The 8,695-nt window shown below is 36.3% G+C and overlaps 1 non-coding gene across 1 annotated transcript; it reads right to left on the bottom strand.

Moving 5' to 3' along the window:
* Positions 1 to 223: 223 nt before the first annotated feature.
* Positions 224 to 329, bottom strand: LOC118621660. Its single transcript, XR_004957753.1, has one exon. It is a non-coding gene; the product is annotated as a U6 spliceosomal RNA (small nuclear RNA).
* Between the last annotated feature and the right edge of the window lie 8,366 nt (positions 330 to 8,695).

Genomic DNA, 8,695 nt, shown 5'->3' with positions numbered 1-8,695 from the left:
TCGTTTTTGGCCTGGCCAGTGTTGCTCAGTTCGTTGAGAGTCAGTTGCTCCTTGCACCAAGAAATCAGGGCACATGCCCAGGTTGCAGGAGGCAGCTGATAGATGTTTCACCCCATCTCTCTAAAAAGTCAATAAAAACACACATACATATATATTAAACTTTTTCTGTTTATATAGCCATATTAGGCAAAGTTTCCATTACTGTATAGCTTTTTTTTCCCCCTTAAATATGGAACGCTCCAGGAATGTGCATGTCATCCTTGCACAGGGCCCTGCTAATCTTTTCTGTATCGTTGCAATTTTACCGTCCGTGCTGCCGAAATGAACACTAGCTTTTTTTTTTTTTTTTAATGAAAAATTTACCATTGAAACTTGTTTTACCTTTAGGTAACAAATTTTCTCTGAAAGCAAAGTTCTCTATCATCTTTCTCTGGTATCTGTAATCTGCTGCAATTATCTGCTATGAATGTAACTATTTTCCAATGTTTGTTTTACTTTTTGATGACATTCACTTTTTTTTTTTTCAGTGGCGGACATCTACAAATTTTTATTGTTCCACACTCTCAACTATTTCTGACACTAATTCTAGGTACAATGAGTGAAGCTATTTATTTTACTTTTGAACGTTAATTGAAGAAATAAAGCACTTTACAGTATAGTTATACTGGAAAGATTTTTATTTTAGTAATTTAAAAAATACAGATAATGTGGTATTTACCCATTCAATCTTCATAGCAAGCTTATAAGATATATACAATTATTATTCATTTTATGAGAAAACTGAGGTTCAGACAGGTTGCATGCATTACTCAAAATAACACAGCTAGAAAATAGAGAGCAGAGATTCGATCATAGGAACGCAGAGTTCACGTTCTTAATCAAAATGTAGTGCATGTCCTCTGAGTGAAATAAATAACTCGTTTAAAGAAATTGCATAAAGCAAATTTACCATTTATAAATACTTATTTAAAAAGTTGCAATATTATTTTATCAAAAATCTTTGCTGTCAACTATACATTGGGAAACTATTCCTTTGCTATTTTATATGTACTCAATGACAAATAAGTCACCACAAGCATAAAGGCTTAAAATAACACATTTATTTGTTCACATTTCCATGGGTCAGAAATTTAGGCACAATTTATCTGGATCCTCTGCTCAGGGTCTCACAAAGCTCCAATCAAGATGTAAGTTGGGCTACATGCTCATCTGGATGCTCAAATTTGGAAGAACAGTTTCCAAGATCCCTCCGCTTGTGGTAAAATTTATTGTCTTGTAATTGTAGGACTGAGTTTTCCACATTTTTGCTAGCTGTGAGGTCCTCAGATGCTGCCTCTTTTCCTTGCTATGTAACCCTTTTCCATAGACAATTCATGACATTTTCTTCTTCAAGACTGGCAAGAGAGTCACTATATTATGCCAAGACAGAGTCTTCAAGATTGTAACGTAATCACGGGGTGACATCTAATCACATTTGCCATTTGGGTTAGAAGCAACTCACTGGTCCCATCTCTACTCAAGAAGAGGAGATTACACAAATTCCTGGACATCAGAAAGTGGGAATTTATTGTGGGAGTCCTCTCAGGATCTGTGTCCCACAATAATTACAGTCATTTTAAATATGAATACCAAATTCTATGTCTTGGTTTGAATTAAGACAAAGAAATTTGGCATATTTACCTGACTCCTGTGATACCTTCTGAATCTAAGTAACATTTTGACATTCTTCAGAGAGGCTAACATGATAACTTTGAATGTTCGTGTATATCATTGCTACAGGACTGGCCAGATTTTGTCATTCTTGCTTCCCTGAGTCTCAAACACCCACCCACCAATTTATCCAATAAAGAGGACATTTCCTACTGTTTTCTCTATCAGTCTTCCAAGTGGCAAAGCTAAGGGAAATAATGATTGCAGTTACTTTTCTGAGTATTGGAAATAATACTGTGCAAGTGGAATATATTTCAACTTGGATTACTTTATTGATGGTTGCTCGATGATCGACCCACTCACAGCTGATCTGGGCAGCCCAACACTACTCAGCTTATGAATGTAAATGAGATTTTAATGAATAACACGTACTATATTGAGCATGACTTGAAAAAAGAGAAGCTTCTTGAAATTTCCCCCATTTGATTGAAACTGCGTCATGATACTAATGAAGTCACTTTTCATGCCATCCATATTAACGGTGTCACCATCCACAGGAATATGATTACTTCAGATTTAACTTCCAGATAGATATGTATATATTATTTATATTTATAACAGTTTAAGAAATTCTTACAAGTCTAGAATTTAGAAAATTTGAAAATGTTAGCTATTGAGATACTACCAATTAAAAAATGAGGTAACAAAATGTATTCTATGTGGAAGTGCTACTTTTGTAAATAACCTGGTTACTAATTAACAGGGAAGGAGCAAAGCGAAGGCCAAATTATATAGGCATGCAATTTGCTCAGCTTTGCCAGAAAGCTACAATTTAGATGCATGTCCAGCCCTGGCCAGTTTGGCTCAGCAGTTAGAGCGTTGGCCCGAGGACCAGAGAGTCCCGGGTTCAGTTCGGGCTAAGGGCACATACTTTGGTTGCAGTTTGTCCCAGGCCCCTTTTGGTGGCAGCCACTCAATGTGTCTCTCTCACATGGATGTTTCTCTTTCTCTCTTCCCCCCTCTCTCCCCCCTGCTCTATCTAAAGATACATGCAGAAGAATGTCCTCGGGTGAGGATTAAAAAATCAAAAATAGATGCATGTCTTGTATAATCTGGGTGACATAGGGAAGGTACTTGCCTGTCAGTCATACCTGGGAACAGGTCATTGGCCAGTGTAGGCACGGGAAGATTTGAGATACATAAGCTCCTAAACAAAGCTGTTCCGTTTCTTGTTCTCTTGTGCACCTGACTCTGGCTCTCTGGTTGCAGGGGGCGCACTCCCCTGCATTCACCTACATGGCTCAAGGCCACGTAGACCTCACACAATGGATTTTCAAACTGGAACTAACTTGATACTGTACTGGACCCAGCTCCACCAATGGAACAGAAACTGTGGAAACTGGCTTTGCTTCTAGCTCTGCTGAATCCCCAGCTGCACCTCTTCCAAGGCCGATTTAAGGGAAATGGGACTTTGCAAATCCATGGATGTAATTCCACACAAATAAAGCTTTCTACCACATCTCACCCTTCCATGGGGGTCTCTAGAAATGCTTATTCCAGCAGTGCCCCAAGAACTCCACTCACAGTAGCAATGGAGAAAGGCATTTCTCCAATAACAAAAGTACACACACAGCAAAAATAATAAAAATAAATTTTGTCCTTAAATAAACTATATTTCTTTGACAAGAAATGAGTTCAGATACATAAGAATATGGAATTCAGGGTAATTAAAAACACTAATGTGCTTGTGCTATGCTCATACATTTAATGCTTAATTTATTATTAAAGGCAGCTCCAGGCAAACAGATCTACTCTAAAAATTGCAAAGGACATTTCATTGACCAAAAATACTCAGCAAATAAGCTGGCTTTGTGCACTCACACATTCAATCATAAGTTGCATAACAGTTTTTAAAATGTGGTATTTTTTCAAGTGTATAATAAAGACTCTTGATAATGATTCACACAGACATAGATTTTATTTTACAGGGTGCTTAAGGCCTAAAATGTATTGGTTGGTTTTCAGCTGGATGGCTTCATTTTGTGGTCTCAGTGGTATTGATGGTAAAAGAATAAACATCAAATCGATGTTCCTTGTATTTCACAAGGAGTTCACTTATCTCATTAGATTTGCAAAGTAAGACTAAAAGGTAGAAATTTATTTAATATGGAGTTTAAAAAATAGAAAAATATGAAGGCACCCAGAATTTAAAGATATAACCCAGGTTCCATAGATCCAGCTACAATAGTTTTTGAGAAAATACAAATCACAGTGATCATTAAGCAGCTGATTTCAAGAATGATCTGTCAGTATATGTTAGGGCATGTGGCACATTACTATGACCAAACATTAATAAATCTTACACAATTGGTTTTAACTCATGGTTTTACTGTTTATTAGATCTGTCAATTTAGAATTGTTCTTTGACATCTCCCTCTAAGACTGGGTGCTTAAACAACAACACTTTCTCACAGTTCCAGAAGCTTGAAGTCTGAGATCCTGGTGCCAACATGGATAACCTATTCACCAGTTCTGGGAATTAGAACTTGGATAGCTTTTGTTTTGGGGGAGAGCAGGGGTGTTTATTCTACCTACCATACTTACCACAGTATTGTCAGGGTCCTACCACTAGAGTGCAATAGCTCTTTGTTTCTCTGTCTTTCCACTCAACATTCGAAATTCCAAAGCAGAATGTACAAGTTGCCTAGGTTGGGTCCTTATAACCACTATTGGGGTATGGGATGGAATTGTTATTCCGATCATTCTGTGATAAATAAGAGAATTTCTTGAAAATAAGTTGAGGTTCTGCTGCCACAGGGACAGAGGAATGAGTGAAAGAAGCCATGATATAACAAACGCCCCATATAATTAGTAAAAATTAAACTAACTGGCAAACATCACGTCGCACATGGAAACATATAATGTAATTAGTAGTATTGATATTTATTTTCCAAACTGCATTTCTGAGTAGATTTATATGACTACATATGAAGAAGAAAAACAGTTGTTTCATTGTCATGTTATTCTGAGAGCTATTCTAAGCACATGTTTTTCTTTGAAATTTAGTAACTAAATCGGCAAACTAAAGCATTGAGAAATTGTGTAGTAATGTAAACTGATCACAATTTTTCCTAACCTATTCAAGAATAAAATGTTTTGTTTTTAGATTTCTTTCTTAATTCTAATAAAGATCCAAGACAATGCACTCCTTGGGAAAGAATTATTTAGAGCAACATTCCTGAGTGTTACTGAAAGTGGCATAATCAGATGATTGGTATTACAAGAAAACTGAAAATTCATACTGTGCATTTAAAGTAAGACATTCAACTTCAATATTTCAATCAATGTGAGCAAAAGCTGTGTCATGGAGAGATGGAATAGTTTCACTGAAAATATGGCTTACAAAAAATGATTTTGTTATTTAATTTACTACTGTTTTGTATTTTTTAAAAGTATATATAACAACATAAGTACAACTGTTACTCTACTTAATTGATGTTGAACATGGCTTCTAACAACATTTCTTTAGTTCTGAGTCCTCAGTGATATATGCACAAGGGTTATTAAGATTCTCTTATCTTCATCCTGGCCATAAAATACATAAATTTTAACAGTGAAATGTATTTATAGAGTTATAGAGTATTCATGTGAATTAACAACACTTTCCTTAACATTGATTTAATTTGCTCTTGTTGGATGTGTGATTTATTATTTAGCCTCTGAAAATAGATGTTCAATGGAAGAAAATCACAGAGCAAATCCAGAGTCTTGAGATAGTAATTTCAGTTTATTTCATTAATCTACATTGCCTGCTAATGTTTACTAAGTAGAACACAGTGTGAGGTTTTTAGTTTTCCTTTGAACATTAATTTATCAAATAGTTATGGTGTATAGGCTACACAACCTACATCATATTTTGTATATTGGGGATATGGTAATTAATAATGTGCAATCTCAGACATGAAGTAGGTTAGACCCTTGAGGGAAAGACAGAAGAGTGAACAGTCAATTTTAAAACCAGACATAAAAGAGATTAGAGGTGTTATGAAGTTTTGACAGCAAAAGAACAATTTTTTTGTTGTGGGTTGAGATGTTTTATGTAACAGTTTTTCTGAAAGCAGTGTCATTGAATAGAACAATATTTAGTAAGTTAGATTTTGACCAGAAAAAAAAAAACTGATGTGTGAGAGAAAAAATGTTTGACTTACTGGTAAATAAAAAGCAAAAGTAACAGAAAAACAATATGGGTGTTCTTGAGAGAAAGTGTTGTTAGCAGGAACAGAAAATATGTGAAAAAAAATTTTTGAGAGAAAGGACTGTAAAAGCTGATTTAAGTCCATGGACTCTTGGCATTTAAATGCTCAGCTGAGAATTTGTTGAAGAATAGAAAATACTGAAGATCATTGAGCAGAGAAGTGTCATAATCAGTGGTATGCTTTTGGAAGATTATTGCAGGATTTTGGTGGCAGGTCAGTTGAACAATGGGGTACAATCTAGAAGGAGGAAGTCAAGCTAGGACTATCCAGTCAAGAGCTCAAGTGACCGTGAGTGTTAAAATGGTGAGAACACAAAAAGTATTGTAAGTTGAGTGAGGTACAGTTGAAGGTAATTGACTAAACAGAAAAAAACAAGGGGTTGGAGCTGATTAGGAAAGAGAAAAGAGTGGAGTTGCCTACAAGTGACATCAAAATTTTGAGCTAAAGAACTGGAAAATTGACATCTATTTCATCAAAAGTAGGGAAATTTGGAAATTTTGATGGTTTATTGGGAAAGCAGATGACTTTGTTTTGGATATGTTGAGGTTTTGATAGATAGGAATTTATCAGGAGAATATCATGAATGCCCACTGTGTCTCAAACACTGTGATAGGCAATAGAGGAATTATAGTAAATGGGCATGACAGACTTAGTTCGTGCCACAAGGAAGTTACAGTCTAGTGGATAAGACAAAAATGAATATATGTGGTTGATTAAAAAAGTCACAGGTTCATCCCTTCCCATATGAAAGTCGAGTCCAATTCAGTATCTTCTAACATGGGTTGGCCATGTGAGTTATTTTGGCCAATGTATTGTTAGCAAACGGAATGCAAGTGGAGACTTGTAAATATCCATGCATTGTGCATTCTTGGTTTTGAAACCCTAACAATGACATGTGAAAAATTCAGGGCTGGTCTGCTAAAGGGTGAGAGATATATGGCTGAGTTATTCTTAATGCACTGGCTGACAGCCTGCTAATTGCCAGAGGTATAAGAGAGGCCAACCTCTATCATTCATTTACCAGCTAATCCTTCACTTGACAACAGACACATAAGAAAGCTCAGTAGGGTTTAGGTAAGTAAGCTCATACTAGAAGGATTATCCATTCAACCCACAGGATCATGAACAAAGAAAATTTTTTTTGTTTTTTCAATCTAAAAAATTTTGAGGTATTTAGTTACACAATCAAATTTCACTTACATAAAAATATACACCCATGCATGCATACCAACCTACCCACCCACCTACATACATACATATATGCATACAAATGTTGTTGATCTTGTCCTTCAATGATCCTGTCTTAAGCACTAGGTTGCTTAAGCACTGGTTTCCTGATGCTGTAATCTGTTTGTTTCAATCCACTCTCTCAAAAAACATATTATACATTTTTTTTTGTCTCAGGCTCTCTAGTTTCCTGTCTCCAAAAGTCCAATAACTCACCATGACCTATAATTAATTAATCTAATCTTCTTTTCACTATACCTCACCTCCCTAGTGTCCTCTCTGGCATTCTATCTGAGTTAAACTCCACGGCCATTCATAAAAATCTCTTTTTTGTGCACACTCTTGTCTCCCTTATCCCCTCATGTTTTGTCATATTCCATTGATCAGAAAAAAAAAAGTGGTTAAATCTAATTCTTTGCTCAATCTTATATGCACCCATGTAACTGAACATAGTTGACAAAAACACACAAGCACGATACTGGTCCCTGTGTTCATGAGCACAGACATTGACCTTCAGTTCCAGCATTCCAAAAATCTTCATAAATCCCTTTTTAGAGCTCCAAATGGCATAGTTGTTCATATCTGGGTATTTACCAGTTCCTTTACAAGTCAAATTATTAATTTAACTTAAAGTATTGGAGAATCACCTCTTCAGGAAATTTATAATGCCAGTGGCAGTTTACTGCCTCTTAATGCCATCACCATATACAGTATGAATGTAATTACAGGAGACCATTCATTCATTTACCAGTGCACCTATTGCTTAGTCTTGGAAAAGGCACTGTGCATTTTAAAAAGGTCTATTTAGTTTAAGCACCATCGTTTATTTAAGAAGGCTCTAAAAACACAACATGCATTTATCTTTTCTGAAGGCCGTGCATTGTATGTAACAGCAATTATAATTTCTACAGATAAAACAAAAGCAGCTTGCTCGTAAGAGTTCATCAGAAAATCTAACTGCATCAGCCTCACTGAAGAGAGAGAATTCTTCTGCTCAAAATAAAGTGCAGTGTCTGCTTTCGAGCCATTAACACGTTAATATCTTCAACACATTGACAAATTTTGTTGCAGTTCCAGACAGACAGCCCTAGTAGGTCACAGCTGAGGGTCGCCAGGCAGACATAGGTGTTTTGAGACCAGTTATGAGGAAGCACTTCACGTTTAGAAAGATCACATTGGCCTTTGTAGCCCACTGTGTGTGCAAATAGATTTCTTGTTCAAGCTTCTGCAGCAAACTGTGGCAAAGCCGCCCTGAAAAGTTGCCTCTAATAAGACAGCTTAAATGTGTTGCCACATGGGTATTTCTTATCTGGCTTTACAAGCTCTCCAAAGGTTGCTGCATAAAGAATCAAAGAATCTGCCAGCAGTTGAGATACAACCCCAGGAAATGTTAAAGGCAGACTTCAACCTACTGGTGAAACAGGAACATAATCAGAGAAGGGAAATCCATGTGTGTTGTTTCAAAGGAACTTCTATTGTTTCAAAGGACCTTCTAATGCACTGCTTTATGCACTTAGGGGACAGACGAGTAACCAGAGTCCCCAGGGATTTCCCTTTAGTGC

This window comes from Molossus molossus, unplaced genomic scaffold, assembly GCF_014108415.1.
Source record: "Molossus molossus isolate mMolMol1 unplaced genomic scaffold, mMolMol1.p scaffold_m16_p_1, whole genome shotgun sequence".
Taxonomy (NCBI): domain Eukaryota; kingdom Metazoa; phylum Chordata; class Mammalia; order Chiroptera; family Molossidae; genus Molossus; species Molossus molossus.
This window is presented reverse-complemented; position numbering and strand designations above follow the sequence as displayed.